General features: G+C 45.4%; 1 long non-coding RNA gene across 1 annotated transcript; it reads right to left on the reverse strand.

Moving 5' to 3' along the window:
* Positions 1-1,791: 1,791 nt before the first annotated feature.
* Positions 1,792-23,860, reverse strand: LOC121002836. The gene is made up of 4 exons (XR_005779335.1): positions 23,723-23,860; positions 12,224-12,239; positions 5,678-5,682; positions 1,792-1,802 (listed from the first exon to the last, which is right to left on the reverse strand). It is a non-coding gene; the product is annotated as an uncharacterized LOC121002836 (long non-coding RNA).
* Between the last annotated feature and the right edge of the window lie 704 nt (positions 23,861-24,564).

Consider the following 24,564-nt stretch of genomic DNA (forward strand, 5'->3'; position numbering starts at 1 on the left):
TTTTCAGTGTTTTGCGGGCCGTTTTTCGCGGATCTGTTTTTTGTTTCAGTAGTGTTTCTGTTTCGTTTCCGTTTTTCCGTATGGCATATACAGTATACAGTAATTACATAGAAAAAATTGGGCTGGGCATAAGATTTTCAATAGATGGAACAGATACGGAAGACATACGGATGCGTTTCCTTATGTGTTCCGTTTTTTTTTTCCGTTTTCACTGGTCACAACAAGCAGAGTTTGAACAATACAGAAACTGACTAACTGCTATTTGGATTAAATATAGGCCTCACACACGGCCTAGATATCAGTGCTGATTTGCTTCTCACTGGTCAAAGCAAGCAGAGTTTGAACAATACAGAAACTGGCAATAGTTAAATCCATGAAGATGGACATTTTTGCTGTTTAGTTGAGGACCGTGTTGCAACAATTGATTGCCCTAGAGGCCATTTTTAAGTTTTTGTAGGCAATAAATACCAGTTTTTTTTGTGATAATGCGTGCTTTTGTTTTTTTTAAATGTTATATTACGGTGTCATTTTATAATTGTGTTGTAAGGCCACTTTAGTCCAGGGTCAAACTCATCTGGATCAGGACAGACAGCAGAAGGTACATGGTAACACTGTAGTATATGGCCCACACATAACTCAGCCGTGTCAGGACCTACAACAAGTATCGGTAACCGTGCGCACGTTGTATGCCGCTCCGGGACATATGGCATATGGACCCTATGTCTGGGAGGGCATACGATCGTGTGCAAGGGGCCTTAGGCTACATGCACTTGACCGTTGTGTGTTTTGCATGGCGCGTTAATGGTGTATCTGAAAAACACGTAAGGCTTCCCTGTGCGTTATGCAATTTGCGTAACTGTCCAGTCAGCCATTTCAATAACTGCATATTCTTGTCTGCAAAACGGACATCAATAGGACAGGTAATATTTTTTCTATTTTTGGCATCAGTGATATTATGCCAAAAATAAATTGACCTGTGTTACCGGCTTTAGAGCAAAATGTTACTTATACATTTGTCTGGATATGGTTATCAGGGTAATATTTAATAAACACTAAAAATAAACGGCAACATGTTGCAGTACTTGCAGTTTATTTACATCTCTGCTTGCTGTCAGTGAATTGGACACACTGCTTGTTCACGACCCACTAAAACTGGTGCAGGGCTCGTTGCAGTGGGTAAGAGCTCTCTTGTAATGAGGTTGATTTCAGTCTTGAGCTGTAAAGTAGATTGTGCTCATTCACTGACAGCAAGCATCTTTCTTTTCCCTATAAAAACATATGCAGGGTGGTTGAAGGGGGCAATAATTGACAGTACAGTAGCTGACAACTGACTTGTGGAACCAATGAAAATTTGCATTCTCCTTAGATTCGAAGATGACTCATATATGCAAAGTTACATCAGTACAATTGGTGTGGATTTTACAATCAGGACTTTCTAATTATAGTTAAAAATATTTTTTTATATATATTTTAATCGGGTAAATACATTTTAGACTCCTCTGTGTCAACCTACAGAATTGAATGATTTTCCTAAGTTATGACGTAAAGTCATGATTTTATGAAAGACACGGAGGTGAGTATTGCTTAACCCTTTCTTTACTGAAACCACAGCAGCAAAGAATTCAATAACATAATCATCCAATGGGCATATAGCCCCTCCTTCTAGCCACAGTATAAAGGGAAGTCCTCTCAAGTCCTTCTTCCTCTTTCTTTGTCATTACAACACCTCCATCCAACAGAAACTGGAACATCCGGAACCGATCAACTCCAACGTAGAGCCAAACTCATCTCCAAACCGAAAGCTGGAAACTGACAGCAACATCATCCGCATAAGCAGGAAAAACGCCTCCCATCCGAATCTGAACGGTATCAACCTTAAAAAGAAATAAAACAGGTAATAGCACATGTAACGCAATAAAGCGTCTATTTCTTCAATATCAATCTGGAACAGACATATATATAAATAATGACATAAATAATCAAATAACCTTAAAATAACCGATAAGCATTCAGCCCGGAGTTTGTTCCGTGCCTCCTTACTAAGGGGCTTACGGACCATGGACTCCAAATAACTTGTCACATGAGGGGCCGGTAGCCATTCTGCGGACCTAGGGTGATGAAGGGAGTCAGGGTCGAATAACGGGTCGCCCGACGGGTCCATACGGGAAGCAGACTGACCGCGGTTAGCTACCGGTTCGACCTCAGACGGTCGAAGGGACACAGGCGTAAAAGACACAGATGGCCCCTGGGTAGGAGACATATCAATGTCTAACTCCTCGGAATCATGAGGAGATTCCATAAATGCCTCCTCCTCGGACTCTCTCATAGAGTCAGAATCGGACTCTGGTTGGGACCGGGCCGACTTCCAATGCCATGCTCTTTCTGCCTGGCGTGGACAGGCTCGTTTGCGCGGCCTAAGCGCGCTGTCATTGGATGGGACTAAGTCATCATTCACATCACTTCTGGAGGCAATTGGGGCTGGCATAGGAGTTGGGTTAGGGGCCAAACTAGGGGATGGGTTGGCAATCAGAACCTGGGATATGGAGTGTGTCAATACTGACGACATGGATCCCATGGCAGAAATAATGGCATCTGAAATCGACTTCTGCAGGGCCAGGGCCTGCGTATCAGAAGACATGGGAACTAACCCTGCTGATACTGGCACAATCCCCAGATTTGGTAAAGGGGAGGGGTTGTCCCCTTGACAAGGGGTCCCCTGGGCCGAAGGTAGTGCCTTTTAGGACATGATGAACGTACAGAAGTCCCACTGTTAATAAGGCAATGGCTTAGTAAGTGCAATCAAGAATGCCCCTGAGGACAGATATGCTGATAAGAGCCTAAGGGGAAGGGTACAAAAGCGCTATGCCTAATCTAATATATCCTATTCAAATACTAGACTAAGCAGGGTTAGTCACCCTGCGTCACCTGTGGAGAGAAAACGCCGGCAGTGTTAACTGTAGGGAGGCCGCCCACCGAATGAAAGAAGCAGTGCGGCTCTCCTAAGATGGCGCCCGAAATCCCGCGAGATTACGGGTACAAGCAGAAAACAACAGGCAAGATGGCGCCCGAGATCCCGCGAATAACCGCAAGATCTCGGGCCCGCCGGTGAAGGGGTGAAGAGAAGAAGGAACGCTGATAAGCAAGGAAACGGGAAAAGAAACGTTTGCAAGCGGTAAGCAGGGGAAGGACAAAAACCGCAAGAGAACCTAATGGGGAGAAGCAAAAACAGATCCCCACAAACCACAAAACTATAAATCACTATATATATATATATATACACCTCAGCAGAACTAAGGCAAAACCCCGCTGGGGAAAAACTGAATTAAATGCAACACACAGATAAACCACAATGATAAAATTAACCCCACCAGCACCTGCAGGTGAGTGAGTGAGGTACTTAACTGAGTGGCAGCAGCAAAGAAAGAGGAAGAAGGACTTGAGAGGACTTCCCTTTATACTGTGGCTAGGAGGAGGGGCTATATGCCCATTGGATGATTATTTTATTGAATTCTTTGCTGCTGTGGTTTCAGTAAAGAAAGGGTTAAGCAATAGGAGCCTCCGTGTCTATGGCATTGAATTTCGATTAACCCAGGCTCTGTACAATGAGCTCACCCATCCCCCACATTCTCCATTCATTGTTCTCCAAGGAAACCACTGTACAAACAAAGGGCATACTGCATATACAGTAGTTGTACTTTCTTTTGCTAGGGTTGGGCAGTGAGCCTTTTGCCTTTTAAAAACAACTATTGGTACAGTACATGTAAAGATAAATCACCAAATTACACAGATTTTAATTCAAATTAATCATAAATTATATTTATTTTATTAATAATACACATCATAATATTATTATTATTTTTTTTAGATCGCCGGACCTAAACCCCATAGAATTAGTCTGGGCACTAATGAAAAAATTTATCAGAAAGGTGGAAAACCTAGCCATTAAAACACTAAGATAAAATATACTGTATATTATAGAGGCCAGACCGAATGTTAATCAGTCTTTGTAAAGAGCCTTTGTTCTTCCGGTTTCCCATTACACACTAGGTTTGATGCCCCCCCCAGGTTAAGAAAGTTTGCAGTACGCCCTTTGTTATATTTTTTTACACTTATTTCTAGACAGTGTGTGAGGCCTATATTTAATCCAAATAGCAGTTAGTCAGTTTCTGTATTGACTGCTGCTCAGTCCTCATTGACTATACCGGGGCCGGAGCTACGGCGCAGCACGGCAGTGCACGGGGAGAGATCGCCGGACTAAAAAGTCAAACATGCAGTACTTTTAGTCCGGCGATCTCTTGCCGTGCACTGCCATGCTGCGCCGTAGCTCCGGCCCCGCCCCCATTATAGTCATTGGGGACGGAGCGGCAGTCTGGCGGCACGGTGACATAGCGGAAGGACGGATCTGACAGGGTGAACAGCCTGTCCGATCCGTCCTGCCGCAAGTGTAAAAGTACAACACAACACAGACAGCAGCTTTTATAGCGTTTAGGGCTCGTTCACACGAACGTTTTTTTGCGTTCCGTATACGGGCTGGTTTTTGTGTTCTGTATACGGTCCCTATACGGAACCGTTCATTTCAATGTTTCCGAAAAAAAAACGGAATGTCTTCCGTAAGCATTCCGTTTCCGTATTTCCGTTTTTCCGTTCCGTTGAAAGATAGAACATGTCCTATTATTGCCCGCAAATCACGTTCCGTGGCTCCATTCAAGTCAATGGGTCCGCAAAAAAAACTGAACACATACGGAAACGCATCTGTATGTCTTTCATATCTGTTCCGTTTTTGAAGAACCATCATTTGAAAAATCTTATGCCCAGCCCAATTTTTTCTATGTAATTACTGTATACTGTATATGTCATACGGAAAAACGGAACGGAAAAACGGAAACGAAACTGAAACACTACTGAAACAAAAAAACGGATCCACGAAAAACGGCTCGCAAAACACTGAAAAAGACATACGGTCGTGTGAACGAGCCCTTATTGTAGTGTGACCTACGCAGGATCAGTACACCCTGTGCCGGTAGATGATATAAGGGATAATGTAATGTATTGTTGAGTGCAAATATTCAAATAGTATATCTACTTTTAACTGTCAGACAAACAGTGCTGTTCATATTGGGAAAAAAAATAATTTGTATAGATATAGCTAATAATCGCACACACGACTTCAAACAAAAACCGTTGTACTCTCGCAAACTTACACAATCATGTGATCAGGTACTCCCGATTTTCAAATGAAAAAATTCAAATTCAATCTTAACATTGGATTTGGACTAGTATGAAAGACGATGACGAATATTCTAAAAAAACGAATACATTGTACGATATCGAATATATCCGTATTTTAGAATATTCCTCTTAGTTATTTGCCGTCGACACACTACGCTTCAACAAGCATCCTGGCCGTCACCATGGGAATGCCGGGTGGTTAGAATATACCATCGGATATGAGTTTTCAGTATTTTACTCAGATCCGATGGTGTGAAAAAGACGAATATTATACAATACGAATATAGTCGCTATAGTACCATAAATTCTTTTTTTTCGAATATTCGTGAATATTCTAACTTAGAACACTAATATTCTAACTCAACACTACTGCAGATCCGCCCCACTTAGATTTACACTGGTGCTCTCTTTGGATTCGAGATTCAAATACTACTGATCAATTTCGTACTTTAGCTCAACACTGCCATGTACTGGCCTTGTTGAGTATTGCTATAGTGAAGGACTAGAAATCGCGTTTTGGGAACGCAAGCGATGTTACATCTGTATATTGGATCTGTGGGGATGGAAAGATAAGATCTAGACTAGAGGGTTCCTGGAAAGGTGAATGTGCTCTTGCTAAAGCCATAATGAATATACACATATTTAGTGAACAAGAGACCCCTAGTGTAGGAAGAGTGACAAGGACCAAAAGATCACTCCCCATGGGTAGTTTTGATCCTCATGTGTATATAGACGCAATAGGTGTCCCAAGAGGGGTCCCTGATGAATTCAAGGCCAGAGGTCAGGTGGCAGCAGGATTTGAATCCATAATTCCCCACATAACAATCAACAAAAATGTAGACTGGATCAACTATATTTACTATAATTAGCAAAGGTTTGTAAACTACTCCAGGGACACGTTACAGGGTGTAGCAGAACAGTTACAGGCAGATTCCATTATGACATTTCAAAACTGCATGGTACTCAATATAATACTTGCAGAAAGAGGTGGTGTCTGTAAGGTATTGACGGACCCCTCATCCTGCTGCACGTTCATACCCAACAACACCGGCCCTAATGGTAAGGTCACACTGGCAATAAAGAAACTCGAGGATTTATCAATCGAGCTCAAAAGAAACCCAGGTATCGATAACCCTTGGGATCAGTATTTTGGCTGGTTCACTAACTGGAAACAGGCACTTATACAGTTGGGAATTACAAACCAGATTCCAAAAAAGTTGGGACACTAAACAAATTGTGAATAAAAACTGAATGCAATGATGTGGAGATGGCAAATGTCAATATTTTATTTGTAATAGAACGTAGATGACAGATCAAACGTTTAATCCGAGTAAATGTATAATTTTAAAGGAAAAATACGTTGATTCCAATTTTCACGGTGTCATCAAATCCCCAAAAAGTTGGGACAAGTAGCAATAAGAGGCTGGAAAAAGTAAATTTGAGCATAGCGAAGAGCTGGAAGACCAATTAACACTAATTAGGTCAATTGGCAACATGATTGGGTATAAAAAGAGCTTCTCAGAGTGGCAGTGTCTCTCAGAAGCCAAGATGGGTAGAGGATCACCAATTCCCACAATGTTGCGCAGAAAGATAGTGGAGCAATATCAGAAAGGTGTTACCCAGCAAAAAATTGCAAAGACTTTGCATCTATCATCATCAACTGTGCATAACATCATCCGAAGATTCCGAGAATATGGAACAATCTCTGTGCGTAAGGGTCAAGGCCGTAAAACCATACTGGATGCCCGTGATCTCCGGGCCCTTAAACGACACTGCACCACAAACAGGAATGCTACTGTAAAGGAAATCACAGAATGGGCTCAGGAATACTTCCAGAAACCATTGTCAGTGAACACAATCCACCATGCCATCCGCCGTTGCCAGCTGAAACTCTACAGTGCAAAGAAGAAGCCATTTCTAAGCAAGATCCACAAGCTCAGGCGTTTTCACTGGGCCAGGGATCATTTAAAATGGAGTGTGGGAAAATGGAAGACTGTTCTGTGGTCAGACGAGTCACGATTCGAAGTTCTTTTTGGAAATCTGGGACGCCATGTCATCCGGACCAAAGAGGATAAGGACAACCCAAGTTGTTATCAACGCTCAGTTCAGAAGCCTGCATCTCTGATGGTATGGGGTTGCATGAGTGCGTGTGGCATGGGCAGCTTGCATGTCTGGAAAGGCACCATCAATGCAGAAAAATATATTCAGGTTCTAGAACAACATATGCTCCCATCCAGACGTCATCTCTTTCAGGGAAGTCTGCAGTCCAGATCTTTCACCTATAGAGAACATTTGGCGCATCATAAAGAGGAAGGTGCAACAAAGAAGGCCCAAGACGATTGAACAGTTAGAGGCCTGTATTAGACAAGAATGGGAGAGCATTCCTGTTGAAGGAAGTGTTATATTTAAATATATATGTATATATGCCCTGACATATATACATGTATATTGGCCCTTGACTGTGGGCCCGTCCAGGTGGGACCAGGGGATATACATGGAAATGTATGTAGGCCTCCTTGACAGGCATACATCTCTATGTATATATATATATATATATATATATTTATATGTATGGATGGGCTTATTGTCACGTGTGGGTGTATGCATATTTGTGGATGTGCCCCAAACATCCATGATTGTGCATATACTTATAATATAACTGTATATATGTATATATATGTGTATGGATGTGCCCCAAGCATCCATACACATATAGTATAGGAACCAGACGTGCCGCCCCCCCCCTCATGCATCCCTGCAGGGGATGAGAAGGTCTCCAGATGGCTGGACAATTATGTCCAGCCTCTGGTGACCTCAAAAGGCATGGGATCAATAGAGATCCGATGCCTTTTGGTATTTAACTATCCCCAACCGTTGGGGATAGTTAACATAACAGAGAGAGGAACAAACGTCCCTCCCTCTGTTATCTGCACACCTCCGGCGCGATAATTATCGCACCGCATGGTATGCAGATGCGCTACAGGCGGAGGATCAAAGGAACCCTCCGCCTGGAAGCGCGCTCCGGGATGCGCGGGCCGGCGCGGTGACGTCATATCACCGCGCCGGCCCACGTGTTCTGGCCGGCGGCGCGCACGTGCACGTCCGGACGTGCTGCCTCGGGAGCGAGCGCCGCCAAACTTAAATAGTCAGGCGGCGCTACGCTGAGGCACTTCTGTACAGAGCCCCAGCCGGAGAGGATCATCCCTGGACGAACGAGCAACCCCTGGACAACGAGCATTATACCTAAGTACCCCTCTGATACCCCCCTATTACTATATACCCCATTACTCTCACTCCCTATATACCCCACTACGCTCACCCTCACTGTATACCCCATTACTCTCACTCCCTATATACCCCACTATATACCCCACTACTCTCACTCCCTATATACCCCACTATATACCCCCCTACTATATACCCCACTACTCTCACTCACTATAAACCCTACCCTATATACCCCTGGTATATACCCCTGGTAACCTTACCCTATATACCCCTGGTAACCCTAACCCTACCCTATATACCCCTGGTAACCCTACCCTATATACCCCTGGTACCCTACCCTATATACCCCTGGTAACCCTAACCTATATACCCCTGGTACCCTACCCCTTATTACCCCTGATAATTCAACACCCCTAGTAATCCCTTCCCTGATTTACCCTAATCACCTCCCGCGGTATATTTATGCTTTATGGTTGGCTTACACTCTAGTAAGACCACCGTCAACCTTCGTCTACCCCATAGGGATAGTTTATAGTACTAGGTGGGTGGGCTGTTAATATTGAATGTGTGTATCGTATAGTTAGTTTGTGGGTGGAATTGGGACTGTGTAGTGTAGTTGAGTACTGTATATCTAGTGCTGTATTGTAAATGTATTGCGTAGTGTATTGTTAATAAATACTGTTGTATTTGTATCCGTCGGTAACGTGTAGTTATTGGCGATAGTTAGTTAGTAAGGCGCATGCAGCTAGTGCAGCGATCAGTGTAAGGCATAGTGAAGGTATTGTTATTATTATATAAAGGTATAAATAGGCGGAGTTATCAATAGACGGCTCCTCCTATTTATGAATATTAAGTATCAATATTTGCATAAATATTGGTGATTAATATTCCCCCTTTACATTGGCGAGCCAGGCCCACTGCTAAGAATTTGTTTTCTGTGTTTGGTTTTGGCGAAAAGAATCGCTTACGCTGTGAACTAGTCAGGCGGGAGGGACGCGGTCAGTGGATTCTGAGCGTCCATTGCCTGATAGTTCGTATAGGTAAAGCGGTTTGTTCAATCAGAACCAGACACAGAGCAATCTCTACAGCAGAGAATCTAAAATCTTTTCTGATTTTTCTGTATTAATATTTTCTGATTCCCTTACACGCCCACTGGAGAGAAGTCATCACCTACACCACTGAAGAGAGAACCGTCGTCATTGAAGTCGAACATAAGTCGTCTGGCTGGTCGGGAGAAGGCGTTCCGAATATTGAAGGACCTCCTCCACGCAGCAACACAGCACAACAAACGACACCAATGAAGATGGCCTCTCGTCAAAAAGTAAGTATGAACTTCGCCACACTGCAACACCTCAGCAAACATAGCACATACAACCCCATCATTCCCACCACCTACAAATCCACTGAGCTGCTATGGTCCACTTTATTGGACCAGGCATACGCTCATGACAAACTCTGCATTAATCGCAGCATGTTTAAAAAAACCAAAAAACGGCTCCAAATGTTAGCCAAATTGGTTCACACCTTTGAGGATATCATTTGGAAGCCGGAACATCTGGAAACACTTAACAGCACGGCAAAGGCAGAGGAAGTTTCCAACACTGCAAACTTCCACTGCAATTGTTGTGTTGAGAACATTAAACAGTTACACACATTACAAACACAACTACAAGAGAAATCCCAGTGTACGGTCGAGAGGGGCAGGGAAATTTGCGTGTTAGAGTCTAGACTCTCGGACAAGGAGAGTTTCTACTCTGACATGGATAAGGAACTGCTCAGACTGTACACTGAGATAAACCAGTTCAGGAACAATACGGTATCTATGGATAACATGATTGTTCAACTTCGAGAGGACCTGGCTGCAAAAACGCAAACCATTGCGGATTTGCAGCAGGTCATCTCGAATCTGTCACGGCCTGGTGCTAACAGTATGGTGCCCACGAAACAGGTTTGTGTTTCGGAAACGGCACAGGGGGAGATAGCGGCGACAGCGCCAAGATCTTCCACGGATCAAACATCCGATACAGTAGACACTAGGGGACAGGTGGAACGGACGCTACAATTCACCCACACACCCAGGGAGAATAGTAGCAACCGATCCCAGGAACAGGGCAACGATTGGAGAGAGGAAAGTGGTTGGCCATTTACCACTTCCAATCCGCCAACGCGTCCGGAAAGACAGGAAGATTTTTATCCTAACCATTCCAGTATGGAAAGGATAAACTTCCTGTTACGGATCTGCAAGGAGATCCCAAAATACGATCCCAGTGTAGATCCGTTTACTTCATGTGATATCTTCGAGGGTCACTGTAACAAGTATTCAGTGGCTCACGAATATCGCATGGAGTTATTCAAGTTATGGTTACCTACACACCTAAACCAAAGGTATGAGGTAACGGGGAGGACGCAACCCATGAATGGACAGTTTTATGACAAGGAGGAACGTCTCTCCATACTCATGAGACTGGCAACGGGCCATTGGGACGTCACTCCGGATATCCTGTCCAAGTTCAAACCCACTATACATGACGAACCTCTGTCTATGTGTAGTCGGTTTGAAGCAATGTACAGAAGGGTTACGAAAGATCACGGTATTGGAATTCCACAGGGTATGATACGTATGTTTGTGGAAAAATTTCCATACCTTGACACTGCAATCCGGTTGAGTGCAGCTAGGGAGCCATCCCTCACGGATGCTGCTATGATTATTGAGCAGTGCAGACAGGATACACTGCTCAATAAGAAATCCGTCAAAGTGACGGAGCGTGCGCCTGTACACGATACATCTCAAGATGAACGGGTACAGCACACAAAAGGGAACTCGGCTATTCGCCCCACAGCCCCGCCATTGGAAAGGATGGGAGGCATTCGATGCTTCCTATGTTTACAATACGGGCACATAAAGAGGAATTGTCCACAATGGTCACGTAACAACCGGACAAATCCTGAGAGAACAGGCAATAATAACGGTTTCAAGATGAAACCTAATTATGCCAAACCAGTGGGGGAATATCTGGGACATTCACAGGTCCAGACACCAAAACGTGTGGCTGTTGTGAATGACCCAGCGCGTTCGGTAATGAGTGTGGAATCCCTGGAATCCACACGAAGGGTTCATAGCAAGAACCCACAAGTGGCAGTATGTACCTCACAGGTACCTACTGGGAGTCTGGTAGAAATTGATTGAAGATCAGGGATCCCTAAAGATCTGGCGCCAGTATGTCCCATCATACTGGATTCTTCAGGGAGACCCCACATAAAGGCCAAAATCAAAAATCAGGACGCCGAAATCATGCTTGACACTGGTGCGGAAATTTCCATTACCAATGTCAAACATGATTTACATCCCAACAGCCCTCAGTGTGTGGTGATCGGATTTGATCACCAACAAGGGGGGGTGAGGGCCCACAGAATAGAAGAAGTAATTGTCCAGATTACCAGTCACACGACCCTTAGGATCCCCATGTGGTATTACCCCGGTTCTGACAACATTATTGGAACCGACGTAATGACACAAAATGGGTGGATCTTAGATCTGGCAAATAGTATTGTATGGAAGGGTCCCAGACAATCCAAGGTGTTTGTCATCCAACGCCAGTTTCTGGGACCACCATTGCCAACAATAGATGACTCTACTGAAGTACTTGAACACAAATGGCCTGATATCTCACATAATCCAGACCTTGAGGCTATTGTGTATGAGTACCCCGATCTGTGGGCCCAGGGAAAAAACGATTGTGGCAGACTGATTGGTGTTCAGGTGGACATACAGGGTCCCGACCCTCCACCTCAACGCCAATACCGCTTTCCGCCAGAAGCCACCCATTCAATTTTGGACACCGTCCAAGAATTAAAAACTAGGGGGGTGGTCATAGAGGGCAATTCTAAATGCAACAATGCCCTCTGGCCAGTAAAGAAAAAGGACACCAATGCATGGAGGCTCACCATAGACCTCCGGGTCCTCAACAAATACACCCCAATGTCCGCTCCAGTGGTGGCACAGACTCCTGACATCATGGCCAGAATAAGCGGCAAAAGTCGCATATTCTCAACCATAGATGTTGCCAATGGGTTCTTCTCAATTGAACTCACTGAAAACTGTAGGTACAAATTTGCCTTTACAGTAGGGGACAAACAGTACATGTTCGGTGTACTCCCCCAGGGGTTCCACAGTAGTCCCACGTATTTCCACCAGGCATTGGCGGCCGTTCTGAGTGTATTCTCACGGCCGGAATGCCTTCTGCAATACGTGGATGACCTGCTCTTACACACAGAAACCATAGAAGAACACTTGGTTCTGTTAAAAGAACTATTGGGACTCCTGGCCAAGTCAGGACTCAAGCTGAGTCCCCACAAGGCAAATTTGGCCAGAACAGAGGTAACTTTCCTTGGAGTCCAAATTTCTTTTGGAGCCAAAGGAATCGTGGCAGCCAGAGTGGAAGCCATGGTAAAGTTACCTAGACCGGGCACTCTACAAGATTTGAGAAAATTCCTGGGAGTTGCTAATTTTATGAGGGAGTTCATAGAGGATTTTGCTGCCAAAGCAAAACCCCTCTATGAACTCCTCAGAGGAGAAGACCCCTCAATCAAAGGTTGGTCTGATGCACAGGAAGGGGCCTTTTCTACTTTGAAAAGGGACCTCTCCTCTGCCCCTGTATTGGCCACTCCCCATCCTGAAGGGGAAATAGCCATACAGGCGCATGCAGGGACGGAGTCTATCTCAGCGGTCCTCCTACAGCAGATAGGGTATGACACTAGACCGCTGGGATACTTCTCCAGGTTACTTTCGCCTGTTGAACGAGGGTTCGATGAGTGTGCCAAACAACTGGCAGCCATACACTATGCCGTCAAAACCACTGAGCATATTGTAGGCTTCAGGCCCCTCACTTTACAGACTCCACACTCTCCATTGGCCCTCTTGCTCCGTGATACACTCCCTGGAGTCTCCCAACAGAGATTCGGGAGGTGGATTATGGATCTCAGTGGCCGGAGTCTGCAGGTGAACCACAAAGCCAAGTATGTTCTGTCCCAGTTATTGAACCTAACTGGCACCGAACATGACTGTGGCCAACCAGCGCATATCAACGCGCCACAAATTTTCAGGACCGATAAACATCCAGAAGACAGAGTCATCTTTGTGGATGGCTCTCGATTTTTCATGGATGGGACCTATGTCACAGGTTTTGCTGTGCTGGATGAGACCACAGGTACCCAGAATCTGGTCAAGTTACCAGGTCACATGTCGGCACAGCGGGCGGAACTGGAGGCGGTCAAGGAAGCCTTGCTTCTTCAACCCCCAGGGAAACGAACTATATATAGCGACAGTTCATATGTAGTTCGTTCTCTCACCCTGCACCTGGACACATGGAAAAGACGAGGATTTGTGGATAGCCAAAACAAACCTCTGGCTCATTTGTCGGTCCTGAAAGAACTTTGGGAATGGGGCATGGCACACACGGCGGAAGCAGCCATCATAAAAATCCCTGCGCATCAGAAAGGGGATGAGCCTTTGACGTTGGGTAACAACAAGGCGGATGAATTGGCCAAACTAGCGGCAGTGTCTGGGATCCTTCAGGAAACAGACACTGAGCCGTTACCAGCCTACCAGATTGCAGTTCGTACCAACCTGAGTAAAGGCCCGGTGTCATTTGAGGAGGAACAAGCAAAAGATCCTCTTCTAATGACACACCTCACATCTCCACAGCATCCCTGGTCAATACAGCAGGGGATCCTGTGTTACGATACCGGTACACAGCAACTTCCTCTTCCCGTGGTTCCACAGCATCTGCAAGCAGAGCTAACCAGATTGAACCACCAACTGTTTGGACACCTGGGCCGGGATAAACTCTTGTCTCTCCTGAGAGACAAATTATACTGGCCGGGAATGTCCAACACAGTAGAGGAAGTAACACAACAGTGCCTGGTTTGTGCTCAGGTTAACCCAAGGGCGTCAGCCCTGAAGCCGGTGTTGCAGCGAGTTCCTCCTGCAGATGGTCCATGGTCCGCACTACAAATAGATTTTATAGGACCTTTACCAACAGGAAGTCGTAACTATCGTTACGCACTGGTGGTAGTGGATGTCTTCTCTAAGTGGGTAGAAGCCATCCCCACGGTTAATGATTCGGCTACAACCACTGCCCGTGTTCTCTGGGAACAGGTTCTGTCACGATGGGGTATCCCCAGATTGATAGAGTCGGACAGAGGGACCCATTTCACGGGTAAGGTAATGAAAGCACTTTGTGGTCTTTTAGATATAAAGCAAAGGTTTCACGTGCCTTACCACCCTCAGTCTGCGGGCATCGTGGAGCGGATGAACCGGACCATAAAAACACGACTTTCTAAAGCACTACTGGAGAAAGGTTCCTCATGGGTAACCTCTCTGCCAGCCGTGCTAATGGGAATCCGAGCTACCGAGGCTACTAGTACCGGTATCACCCCATTTGAACTAATGACCGGACGCAAAATGCCCCTATGCCTACCCAATGAACCCCTAGTGTCAGAACCAGTGAAGAACGCCATCGCCAGAGACCTGTTTCTCCAACAGGTACAACTAAACCTGAAGGAGTTATTGCCTCATGCAGCGATACGGCTACACAGACCGTATCTACAGGGGGAAACGCCAATGCCCTCTGTAGGAGAGCTAGTGATGGTGAAAATCTTCCGTCGGGCCGGCCCCTGGGATGCAAACTGGGAAGGACCCTATCAGGTCCTTGAAGTAATGGGTGACACCATGCTAAAGGTGCAAAGGCCGATGACGACCAAGAAAAAGTCACGTAGGCGACAGGGAGTTTTATGGATCCATATCGACCAGGCCAAAGCCACCCGAGCCTCCCCAACTCAATAACATGAACCCTCACAGAGTTGGGTGACCGGGGGGAGGGGGGGGTGTTTTGGTGGGGTCGAAGGTGGATCCATGAAGCTAATTACATTCACATTGAATTAACAGATCACGGGAGGGAGACTCACCAAGGTTACGACTAGCCTGAAAAGATATAGAAATCCTCTGAACATGGCATATCCCGAACTTGTGGTACTGGTGGTAAGCATGATGATGGCAGGTTCAACCTCTTTGGGGGAGGGCCTGGGAGTTAATATAGATATGGCTGACATATCTATGAATAAACCCGGCCTTTTAATGGTGGAATGTTTGGAGGGCAAAATCCTGACACCATACGAGAACTTTTCATTTACACCAGGACAGTGGTATCTGTATGGTTTCCAGAGGGAGAGTTTTGCCCAAGGTGTAATTCAACATTATACCCCTGTGGAGAATGTGTCTGCCATACAACATGATTTACATGCACTCTGCCTCAAAGAATTCAGACATTTTCGGGACTCTGACCCTACTCCTATGAGATCCTTAAGATGGGTGTCTAAGGACCCTCACTTACATCCTTACAAACAAGTGGAAGCCAACACTACCACAGTGTTGTGTACCAAGGAGGGGGTTCTGAGTCCCGAGGATGTCACGGGTGCAGAGTATAGTGGCTGGTATATCCTTAAAGCTACCTTCATAAGGAGGGATAGCCAAGATGGGCTGAGGGTAAGGACATATTTTGACAGACCCATTCCGGTAAAGGGCACCCTAAAAGCTTATTGTATGTTAAGAGATTCCCAGATGATTATCACTAGGGAATCCAGTTATGTTCAAGGACATGTGTCCACAGATTACATACGAACCAGTATAGTGATGCTAAAGTTAAACTGCAGTAACTCTGGCCAGGCCTTATGGAATGACCAGAGTGGTCCGGTAAAACTGGAAGGCTTTTACCGAGCCACCGTTTTAAAAGTACGGACAGATGCCAAGGATCCCAGGTATGCTCAGTTAAAGGGATCTCCATCCATACGGTCCTTTATGATCACCATCATGAGAGACAATTGTGTTCAGGAGGTGACTGGATATTATTTCGTCACCTATGCCCACTGGGAACAAGATACCCAGATGGTAACCTTGGACACTAATCCCTGGAGTTGGGATTTAGTGTGCAATGGGGTGGATACCCCTACAGTGGATGTATGGATGGACGGTACCCCTATGAATGAGGAATACCGGGGTAGGTATGTGTCTTCCGATTGGAAAGACCCCAGTGGCAGGGATATTAACTTTGACATCAATATAGATGGTTCGTTTAGATGGCCTTTTTGCGAGGCAGTAGATGAAGGGTGCTGGACATTTACACAATGGGCCTATCTGTCTAAATCCAAACCCGTAGGAAAACTAGTGCTACAGGTTGGAGAAAATGACCAATGGTATCCGTTCAGAGGTAGAGGGCAAGTTTGTGTAACGGTGGTAAGGATCCCCTATGAAGCGACAGGTCTACAACCTGTAAAAATGCATTTAGACTCTTGCAACGCCCCTATCCATCAATTGGCAGATCCTATAGCTCCTCAACTGTCCTCCCCATGGAAGATCATCACGGGGACAAAATTCGTCCTATTTACTTGGAGAATTTCTGTAGATGACTTCCGAGTCGACCAGTGGGATCACAGATGTGGGGAGTTTGTGAGGAACCAAATTGACATGATAAGAGGTTGGATAGAGGCAGGGCAAGAGGTAAGAAAAGACGATCTCATACATAGAAATCACCGGGGAAGAAGAGATCTGATAGCCATGGGACTAGGCGGAGGTGCATTGGGAGTGGGCGCCCTGAACACTATGGATATGGAAGTCCTGAGAGGTAAACTTGGGGATGTTGCGCGACACGCCGGAGAAGGATTCGAGACCCAGCTTGATGTAAACCACGTCTTAGAGGGTTTGCAGCATTCGCACATAGATGCCACTACCTCCCTATCTTCTGCTTTACGAGAGAAGTTTAGAAGGTTAGTTGTGGGTCTCTTGGAAGAACAGGATAGAGCTCAGCTCGCTCTGGCGTGTACGCAGGTCCAGAGTGAACTCTCAGGCAACCTTAAACATATTGTATCATCATTGTACGGCGGCCACTTCCCATTTAACCTCCGCCAACGGGTAAGTCCTCTTATATCTCCTTTTGCAGCCAATCACACCAACTGGTGGGTAGTCCAGTGGCACGGCTGTAGGAATCTCACTTGCACTGCTTCATCATTGGCTCCTGTATCTGGTCATCTTAGACAGGGTTACAGTGCAATTAACTTAGGGATTGTCATAAATAACCAGACGGTGCTTCATCCACAGCTCCCCCCGGGCGTTCTAACCTATGAAAGAGGCCATCCTTATCTGTTAGACACAGAGGGATGTTGGAAGAAAGAGGATGCTATCCTCTGTCAAGGTAGTCAGGATCGGGTGTTAAGACACCAATGTTGGAGCACCGAGGGGTCCTGTGAGATGAAGGCCAGCCCAATACCCTCCTCCCTTAAATACTTGGGACAGGGGTATTGGTGCTGGTACCAAAGGCAAAACATGTCTTATACAATCTATGGAACTAACTGCACTGAGAGAGGAGAGCTCCTCCCTGGAGCGTATTGCACCCTTAGTCCCGTCCTAGGTTTAGATGTCGCAGAGTTACAAGGAAGGACACCAATCACCCCGGAGAAGAGACTCGACATCCGCCCTGACGTACCCGTGAGACTCCAGAAGATCCCTCTTGGCTTTGGGATAGAACTCAAACATCTCCTGCTAGACTTCAGCCAAGAAGACGAAATAATTAAGAATCTTCGAGAAACAGAGAAACAGGCCACCATCCAACTGATGCACGACAAGAATAAAATAACGGCAATCACAACTGCGTTGGACAAAGACTCCAAGATCTCCTGGTGGGAAAGTCTGTTCGGCTACAGTCCAAAGGCAACATCCTTCTTCAACCTATTGATTCATCCGGTGATAGTTCTTCTGGTTCTGGTAATCATCATGTACACGGGACTGTGTCTAATCTACAGGAGGGTCAAGAGACTTGCGGACCAACTAAACCAGAACCAGACAGAACTTCACGAAGTTAATCGTAGGAGGCTCAGGACTTAGCTCCAACAAAGTCCTGGAGCCAGAGATCGCATGGACATACTGTTTCCTATGAGGGTCGGGATGAAAAATCCAAAAGCCATCCTGTGACCTCATAGTATTGTGTGTGGGGGTGGGTGTATATAAATATTGTGTTGTAGTAGGTTTTTCCTATGAGGGTTCAGGGTGAACATCCAAAGCCATCCTGTGACCTCATAGCATTATGTACATGTATATCACGTATTGTAGTAGATTTTCGTAAGAAGGATAGGGGTATAATCATAGGCCACCCTGTGACCTCATCATATTGTGTATAGATTTACATTGATTATTTGTATATATGTGTCCTCATGTACCCATGGACACTCTAGGTGTAGATGTGCGACAGCCATACTACAATATGGCTGGACGCACACTTGCATCCTATAGTCGTTTCCCCAAGGACACAAAGGTCTGTTAACTACCAGTGTCTTGGGAGGTATAGAGAGTAGGCCAAGGCATGAGTCTCTATGGGTACTCACTGAATTGAATTGGGCTGTATTGGGAGGGATATGACATGTTCGTGTGAGTGGGGTAGAGTAGATTCCCTAGGGTCAGGCCCCTCATCTACTAAAGTATTTGCCGCTTCAATATCGACAATGGTGACTTTTTGTAGGGGTTGGATTGAATGATGGTAGTGCGGGGTTCTTTCCCGCAGGTAGAATTTAGGTACTATGACATCACCTCCCCCCCCCAGAAAATCTGACCTGCCTTGTAAAAACCTATGTATCTGTCCATGGGAGAACCTCTCTAACAACTCAGTCTTCAATTAAGATGAAAATCATACTGGTGTTAAAAGGTACGGCCGTCCATACCCCATAAGGAGGTGCTACATGAATTACCGGCACTAACATTGGGGGTAACGGACGCCAGAAGAACAACACTGGCCAAGAGAGAGACGGCAAGGGTGAAGCCATTCCGGAGTCAGAAATAGACTACATAGGGAGTGGCTGACACCTGAGGAACATAATGTAAGATGCCGAGGAAGTTATCCAAGGAAAAGACGGTGTATTCGGTGGACGGAGGCGTTGGTGAAGGGCAGGTCGGAGATGTTAGTCATGACAGGTGATGTCTAGGTACCTAAGGGTCATACTACTTCAGTCCTTCCTGAATTGTCACCTAGAGTGCGATTGAGAGGGGGTAAATACCTCCCAACCCTTCCCCCAAAATGTTTATTGTCGTATTCCCGACAACAGGGGGATTGTTGAAGGAAGTGTTATATTTAAATATATATGTATATATGCCCTGACATATATACATGTATATTGGCCCTTGACTGTGGGCCCGTCCAGGTGGGACCAGGGGATATACATGGAAATGTATGTAGGCCTCCTTGACAGGCATACATCTCTATGTATATATATATATATATATGTATGGATGGGCTTATTGTCACGTGTGGGTGTATGCATATTTGTGGATGTGCCCCAAACATCCATGATTGTGCATATACTTATAATATAACTGTATATATGTATATATATGTGTATGGATGTGCCCCAAGCATCCATACACATATAGTATAGGAACCAGACGTGCCGCCCCCCCCCCTCATGCATCCCTGCAGGGGATGAGAAGGTCTCCAGATGGCTGGACAATTATGTCCAGCCTCTGGTGACCTCAAAAGGCATGGGATCAATAGAGATCCGATGCCTTTTGGTATTTAACTATCCCCAACCGTTGGGGATAGTTAACATAACAGAGAGAGGAACAAACGTCCCTCCCTCTGTTATCTGCACACCTCCGGCGCGATAATTATCGCACCGCATGGTATGCAGATGCGCTACAGGCGGAGGATCAAAGGAACCCTCCGCCTGGAAGCGCGCTCCGGGATGCGCGGGCCGGCGCGGTGACGTCATATCACCGCGCCGGCCCACGTGTTCTGGCCGGCGGCGCGCACGTGCACGTCCGGACGTGCTGCCTCGGGAGCGAGCGCCGCCAAACTTAAATAGTCAGGCGGCGCTACGCTGAGGCACTTCTGTACAGAGCCCCAGCCGGAGAGGATCATCCCTGGACGAACGAGCAACCCCTGGACAACGAGCATTATACCTAAGTACCCCTCTGATACCCCCCTATTACTATATACCCCATTACTCTCACTCCCTATATACCCCACTACGCTCACCCTCACTGTATACCCCATTACTCTCACTCCCTATATACCCCACTATATACCCCACTACTCTCACTCCCTATATACCCCACTATATACCCCCCTACTATATACCCCACTACTCTCACTCACTATAAACCCTACCCTATATACCCCTGGTATATACCCCTGGTAACCTTACCCTATATACCCCTGGTAACCCTAACCCTACCCTATATACCCCTGGTAACCCTACCCTATATACCCCTGGTACCCTACCCTATATACCCCTGGTAACCCTAACCTATATACCCCTGGTACCCTACCCCTTATTACCCCTGATAATCCAACACCCCTAGTAATCCCTTCCCTGATTTACCCTAATCACCTCCCGCGGTATATTTATGCTTTATGGTTGGCTTACACTCTAGTAAGACCACCGTCAACCTTCGTCTACCCCATAGGGATAGTTTATAGTACTAGGTGGGTGGGCTGTTAATATTGAATGTGTGTATCGTATAGTTAGTTTGTGGGTGGAATTGGGACTGTGTAGTGTAGTTGAGTACTGTATATCTAGTGCTGTATTGTAAATGTATTGCGTAGTGTATTGTTAATAAATACTGTTGTATTTGTATCCGTCGGTAACGTGTAGTTATTGGCGATAGTTAGTTAGTAAGGCGCATGCAGCTAGTGCAGCGATCAGTGTAAGGCATAGTGAAGGTATTGTTATTATTATATAAAGGTATAAATAGGCGGAGTTATCAATAGACGGCTCCTCCTATTTATGAATATTAAGTATCAATATTTGCATAAATATTGGTGATTAATATTCCCCCTTTACAATTCCTATTTCTAAACTTGAGAAACTGGTCTCCTCGGTCCCCAGACGTCTGTTGAGTGTTGTAAGAAGAAGGGGAGATGCCACACAGTGGTGAAAATGGCCTTGTCCCAACTTTTTGGGGATTTGTTGACACCATGAAATTCTGATTCAAAATATTTTTCCCTTAAAATGGTACATTTTCTCAGTTTAAACTTTTGTTCCGTGATTTATGTTCTATTCTGAATAAAATATTAGAAGTTGGCACCTCTACATCATTGCATTCAGTTTTTATTCACGATTTGTATAGTGTCCCAACTTTTTTGGAATCCGGTTTGTATTATCCTGATAATTATTATAGTAATAGCAATAGTTGCAACATGTATCATACCATGTGTACGGAAACTGATAATGAAAGGAGTATCAAATATGTCATTTTATGAGACTCTGCTGCCCAATCCTGAAGACAACTCACATGAAGGATATAGAAAATATCTGGCGGTATACAGGGAAAAGGGCAAGGGTAAGAACCATATTATCTAAGAAATTTGGTTCTAAGAGGGGATTGAACAGAAATGTGACTCCATTTTTTTTCTTCTAAATATGTAAAGAATTGTTATAACATCTCACCCACGCACTGTTTCCAGTTCCCCCGCTGTGAGTTAGGTTCGCTTATCTGTCTCAGGACAGATTCTGTGAATCTCCTAGAACTAGTACAAAGTTCTTGCCTTATTCAGGGTCATTCGGCACAACTGCATGATCCTTATATGTGACTGATTAAAACCTATTCTTTCTGCTTACTGCATGTACACATACCATAAAAGGATGTTCTGGTAGTATATGTGTGAGCACCAATGGTTTAACGCTGTTGTTATGCAAACTTTTCTACTGCCTATATAAGGCCAAGCAATAGCATAATAAAGTTAGAGTATTTCTCTGTGATACCTGTGTGTGTCTGTTATTGCCAACTGAGAAACAGCTCTCCTGACGTCAGTGTCTCAAACCAAGGTTGTCGTAGAGGTCCAGAAAGGTCCAAATCCTTTCAGAAACCCCCAAAAAGTGACCCCATTTTGGAAACTACACCCCTCAAGGAATCTCTGAAGGTGTGTAGTGAGCACTTTGACCTCAAAGGTGTTCCCTAGAATTAGGAAACATTTGGCAGTACAAATGAAAAACTGCATTCTTTTCTAGAAAAAGTTGCTTTACACCCACATTCTTCACTTTCCCAAATGGTAACAGGACAAAATGCACCCCCCATTTTGTTCCCCATTCCCCCCCCACCCCGAATACAACAACACCCAATATCTGCTCAAAAAATTATGTATGGGCGCACAGCAGGCTTCAGAGTGGAAGGAGCACCATATGGCTTTTGGAGAGCGGATTTAGCTGGAATGGTAATTGGAAGCTATGTCGCATATGAAGACACCCTGAGGTGGCCCTACAGTGGAAACCCCTAAAAAGTGACCCCATTTTGGAAACTACACCCCTCAAGGAATCTTTCAAGGTGTGTAGTGAGCACTTTGACCTCAAAGGTGTTCCCTAGAATTAGGAAACACTTGGCAGTGAAAATGAAAAACTGCATTCTTTTCTAGAAAAAGTTGCTTTACACCCATATTCTTCACTTTCCCAAATGGTAACAGGACAAAATGCACCCCCCATTTTGTTCCCCATTCCCCCCCCCCACCCCGAATACAACAACACCCAATATCTGCTCAAAAATTATGTATGGGCGCACAGCAGGCTTCAGAGTGGAAGGAGCACCATATGGCTTTTGGAGAGCGGATTTAGCTGGAATGGTAATTGGAAGCTATGTTGCATATGAAGACACCCTGAGGTGGCCCTACAGTGGAAACCCCCAAAAAGTGACCCCATTTTGGAAACTACACCCCTCAAGGAATCTTTCAAGGTGTGTAGTGAGCACTTTGACCTCAAAGGTGTTCCCTAGAATTAGGAAACACTTGGCAGTGAAAATGAAATATTTTATTTTTTTCTCGAAAAAGTTGCTTTACACCGACATTTTTCATTTTCCCAAATGGTAACAGGACAAAATGCACCCCACATTTTGTTCCCCATTTTCCCCCAAATACGGCAACACCCCATATGTGTTCAAAAAATGATGTATAGACGCACAGCTGGGCTCTAGAGTCAAACAGCAAAATAAGGATTTTGCTGACCTAAATTGCCAGACATGGATTTTAGGTGCCATGTCGCATTAAAAAAATTCCTGAGGTCCCCAGAAATTAAAAACCCCAAGAAGTGACACTATTTTGGAAAGAGCACCCCCATACGAACATTTTAAGTGGTGAATAGGGTACTTTTCAGCAAACAGGTGTCTCACAGAAGGCAGAAACACTTGTTAAAGGATTTCAAAGCACACATTTGTGAAAATGAAAAATGACTAGCAGACAATGGCGGATTACAATAGGGGCGTTCGGGTCGGCAGCCCTGGGCCCAGCACCACTGGGGGGCCCAATGCCGACCCGAACGCCCATATACTGCGGCGGGGCACAGGAGCGCATAGTTCCCTGCCCCGCCGCTGATCACCGCCATAGGCTTCAGGCCTGGTAGGACTGAGGCCTATGCGGTAGTGAAATCCCGGCACAGATGGGCGTGATGATTTCATCGCACACCTCCTGTGTCGGGACGTGTGCATGTCTGCCTCATCCTGCCTCTGCGAGCAAGCGCCTGGCCCTGGACATAGGTGAGTATTTAGCTTTTAATTTTTTTAATTTTTTTAATTTTTTATTGTATGTGGCTACTTTTGGGGACATAGGGGGTGGGGACACATATAAAGTCATATTAGTGAAGAGACATTGAGTACATCAGGGGAAATTACTATATTGGGGCTTTTGTAATGGGGGGCAAATTACTATGTGGGGGAAAACTATGGCGGTATTACTATGTGGGGGCTGTGTGGGGCCAAATTATTATGGGAGGGACTACTATGTGGGGGCTGTGTGGGGCCAAATTATTATGGGAGGGACTACTATGTGGGAGCAAATTACTATGTGGGGGCAGTGTGGGGGAAATCACTGTGTGGGGTAGAGTGGGGGAGTTTACTATATGGGGGCAGGGTGGGGGGAATTACTGTGTGGGGCAGTGTGGGGGAAATTACTATATGGAGGCAGTATGGGGAAAATTACTATATGGAGGCAGTATGGGGAAAATTACTATATGGAGGCAGTGTGGGGGAAATTACTATATGGGGCAGTGTGGGGGAAATTACTATGTGGGGGAAATTACTATGTG

Source organism: Bufo bufo, chromosome 5 (assembly GCF_905171765.1).
Source record: "Bufo bufo chromosome 5, aBufBuf1.1, whole genome shotgun sequence".
NCBI classification, from domain to species: domain Eukaryota; kingdom Metazoa; phylum Chordata; class Amphibia; order Anura; family Bufonidae; genus Bufo; species Bufo bufo.